Source organism: Pristiophorus japonicus, unplaced genomic scaffold (assembly GCF_044704955.1).
Source record: "Pristiophorus japonicus isolate sPriJap1 unplaced genomic scaffold, sPriJap1.hap1 HAP1_SCAFFOLD_130, whole genome shotgun sequence".
Lineage (NCBI taxonomy): Eukaryota > Metazoa > Chordata > Chondrichthyes > Pristiophoridae > Pristiophorus > Pristiophorus japonicus.
In genome coordinates this window covers 1,159,070-1,163,361 of record NW_027250967.1, presented here as the reverse complement: position 1 = coordinate 1,163,361, position 4,292 = coordinate 1,159,070, and the positions used below count along the sequence as shown (strand labels likewise).

The 4,292-nt window shown below is 46.8% G+C and overlaps 1 non-coding gene across 1 annotated transcript; it reads left to right on the top strand.

The window, feature by feature from the left end:
- Window positions 1–2,314: 2,314 nt before the first annotated feature.
- trnan-guu (transfer RNA asparagine (anticodon GUU)) lies at window positions 2,315–2,388 on the top strand. Its single transcript has one exon. It is a non-coding gene; the product is annotated as a tRNA-Asn (tRNA).
- Window positions 2,389–4,292: the final 1,904 nt, after the last annotated feature.

The window sequence follows — 4,292 nt, the reverse complement described above, 5'->3', positions numbered from 1 at the left end:
CTACTGACAAAGCCACTCTAATTTGTAAAAGCACTTCTCACCTCCATCTCAGAAGGAGACACAGAACAATGAACCCACCAGCCTGGCCAGCCAAGGAGGAGCTGGGTCTTTCCCAACACAAAAGCTCAGAGAGATGCCCAGACTAAGGGCCATCAGCCCAATGCATGGGTGGGATGGCCCATCACTGACTAAGTACCAGTGCTTAGAAACAAAGGGGTTTTAAAGATTGGCAGGAAAGATAGGGGTAGCAAGACTCCGAGAAAGACAGGATCCTTTCAACTTTATTTTTAGCTTGGAGCTTGGTGTGAAGCTTGGAGCTTGCAGCTTGCAGCTTGTGTCTAGAGAGAGCCCTCTCTCCCTCTCGCTCTCGCTCCACCGATCGATGTACCAGAGGAAGGGGCCGCAGTACTGCAGAAGCAGCCACCGAGACGGAAGACCAGGCAGTGAATTCCCACAGCTGAGCTGAGCAAGGAAACGGGCTGTGTGTGGTGTTGAACATGGTCGCGAGTGTCCCAAGCCAGTAACCAGATATCCCAGGCCAGCTGGGTAAGGGCTCAGGGTTTTCTCAGAAGTGAAGCTTTTCAGGGCTATTCTGGGGAGGGTAATTCATTGGTAGTGGTGGGGTTAGAATCCACCAGGGAATTACTGCGTGTTACTAGGTTCATTTCTGTACTGTATGTATGTTGTTTGTAACCGGGATTTTATTCTCCACAGAGACAGTGATTTCGTTTAGCAGTGCATGTTTTAGACAGTGTATGTTAGAACAAATAAATATACTACGATTTATCACTGAAGCATCCCTTTCCGTGACTCATTTAAGTTACACTCTGAATAATAATTCCCGGATCTGGAACTTTCGTAAGGTGGGGGCGATTCAAACCGTCCGTCTGGCAATTGGGCGAGGATCACAAACACTTACAATATTTACTAAAGGATATATTGCTTTGGAGGCAGTTCAGAGAAGGTTCACTGGGTTGACTCTGGAGATGAGCGGTTGACTTATGAGAAAAGGTTGAGTAGGTGGGGCCTCTACTCATTGGAATTCAGAAGAATGAGAGGTGATCTTATCGAAACGTATAAGTTAATGAGGGAGCTTGATAAGGTGGATGCAGAGAGGATGGTTCCACTGATAGGGGAGACTAGAACTAGGGGGCATAATCTCAGAATAAGGGGCTGCCCTTTTAAATCTGTGATGAGGAGGAATTTCTTCTCTCAGAGGGTTGTAAATCTGTCGAACTCACTGCATCAGAGAGCTGAGAAAGCCACGACATTTAATACATTTAAGACAGAGATAGCTTCTTAACTGATAAGGGAATAAGGCTTATGGGGAACGGGCAGGGATGTGGACTTGAGTCCATGATCGGATCAGCCATGATCATCTTAAATGGTGGAGCAGGCTCGAGGGGCCATATGGCCTACTCCTGCTCCTAGTTCTTAAGTTCTTATGTTCTGAATAGCGACACACAAAAAAATGCTTTGATCATGGTTGCACCTTATCTTCACGTTTGTCAAACAGTTGGCTCGTTGGTCTCGGGCTGTGATTTCCCTTCGAAGTTGTTAATTGAAATTTACGAGGGGTCCCAGAGGAGCCCTGATATTGCTCGTATATTTTGAAATTGCATCGAACTTTTGTAAAGAAGGACTTGCATATCTGCAGCGCCTTTCAGGAACTCATGACGCCCCAAAGCGCTTTACAGCCATTGAGTTATGTTTGAAGTGTTGTAGTTTGGGGAAAGATGTGCCCAGATCACCAAACATGTACCTCAACTCTTTGCAAAGAGTTTGGTGCAAATAATCAGGCGTCTCAGGGACTTGGAATTTCTTTGAATAAGTTCTGCTGGTACCTGCATTCAAGCTTGAAACAGCAACTGGGCTTCCATCTCACGGGATGTTTGGGGTTAATGTGCGTTGCTTTCATTCTTTGAAATTTCACCAAGCAAAGAAACGGTGAATCCAACTGTCCCTGTAAGCATTTAGTTCCCGTTTAATCACAGGAATATCCGCAGTCAGGAGCTGAAAAGGAATTCAAACCTAATACCGGCTTCGGGACAATCAGAATACTTTGTCACAGACAAGGCACCGGAAGGCTGGAAGGTAGATCACACCGGTTGGGGGAGAGCTGGTTGGCGGTGACATGGAAGTGTCTGCAGTGTGCGGAACCAGACTGCTTCCACGCATCCACAATGAATGTCCCTCCATTTATTTGGGAAAAGTACAACTGAGAGTGGACAAGTTCCATCCCGGTCGGAGCAATCTGAAGCTTTAACTGACTGACACCCTGGTTTTGGATGTCTTGCACCTTGTACGTCCATCAGTCTCTGTGGCGCAATGGGTTAGCGCGTTCGGCTGTTAACCGAAAGGTTGGTGGTTCGAGCCCACCCAGGGACGAATTGTTTAACTGTTTTTCCCCGAGTATTCGGTGCTGCACAGTCCCAGGTTGTCATTGTGCGTTTTGGCTGCACAAATCTATTCCGCAAATGTTGCCAGCAGTGCTGTTATCCAATTAGTTCCCACTCCAATATTTTATGAGCATTCAGTTCAAGTAAAACGATAACAATTTTTTACATGGATCATGTTCCATCCAGCCCATTAGAAATAAATTATGTTACTGGGTTTAAAGAAACTGGTGGAAATTGATTCTATTGGTACATATATAGAACTGGAACTACGGTCTCAAGTGCTCCTCCTATCAAGAATCGGCACACATCCAATCAATGGTTTTACAACTGGGTCATAAACACTTACAATTTTAAACCATTCTCATACAGCGTGTAAATGAGATAGGGATAAAACTTCATCACATGTAAAGAGAAAATGAATGATTGAAGATACCACTGTCGCTCAGTAATTATATTATTATTTATTTCATTCTGAAGAAGGTTATCGGCTAATTAACGGTGATTAAAATAATTCTTACTTTTGCACGTTGGCTGCATGTCGTCAATTTTATCAGGTTTTGAATTTAAAAATGGGTTACAATGCTGGTTGAATACATGACCCCAAAGTCTTTTTGGGATCACAGGTTGAGTCTCTCTGGTGGTTTACGCTCTCTTGTAGAGCGCCTGAGTTCGGGCTCCGGTTGTTGGGCGCTGGCCTGTGTGTCTGCTGTTTGCGGTGCCTCAGGCCTATCCGGACTGCCCACAGTGACTGGGCTCTCCTCCCTTTGGTTCCGGTGTTCGGTCACCTGTGCTGGAGTGAACTCTGTATCTTGTTCTTCCTCTGCTTCTTCTATGGGGTTGCTGAACCTCCTTTTTGTTTGATCCACATGTTTGCGGCAGATTTGTCCATTGGTTAGTTTAACTACCAGAATCCTATTGCCCTCTTTGGCAATCACAGTGCCTGTAAGCCATTTAGGCCCTGCAGTGTAGTTGTCGACAACAACAGGGTCGTTTACACCAATATATCGTGCCCTCGCATTCCTGTCATGGTAGTTATATTGTGATTGGCGCCTGCTCTTAACAATTTCTTTCATGGTGTGGTGTATAAGGGATAACGGGATTTGAGCATCCTTATCATGAGCAGCCCTGCGGGTGGAACCCCTGTGAGTGAGTGTGGTCGGGATCTATTGGCCAACAGGAGGCGTGATAAGTGGCTTTGTAGGGAACCCCCTTGGATTCTGAGCATCCCCTGTTTGATTATCTGCACTTTTCGTTCTGCCTGGCCGTTTGATGCTGGCTTGAACGGTGCCTTTCTGACATGGTTAATTCCATTGCCTGCCATGAAGTCCTGGAATTCAGTGCTTGTGAAGCACAGGCCATTGTCGCTGACCAAGATGTCTGGTAGACCGTGGGCGGCGAACATTGCCCGTAGACTTTCTACCGTGGCAGAGGATGTGCTTGAATTTAAAATGTCACACTCGATCCATTTGGAGTGAGCGTCTACTACAACCAAAAACATTTTTCCGATGAAAGGACCGGCGCAGTCATCATGGATGCGTGACCAAGGCTTGGCGGGCCATGGCCAGGAGCCAAGGGGGGCTTCCCTGGGAGCATTGCCCAGCTGGGCACACGTGTTGTACCTGCGAACACAAACTTCCAGATCTGCATCTATCCCTGGCCACCAAACGTGTCACCTGGCAATTGCCTTCATCATGACAATGCCCGGATGCTCATTGTGGAGTTCTCTGATGAACACCTCTCTGCCCATCTGGGGCATGACTACGCGATTTCCCCACAGTCGGCAATCGGCCTGAATCGAGAGTTCATCCCTTCCCCTGTGAAATGGTTTAAATTCCTCAGGGCATGCCCTGTACGTGGCTGCCCAGTCCCCATGCAGGACACATTTCTTGACTA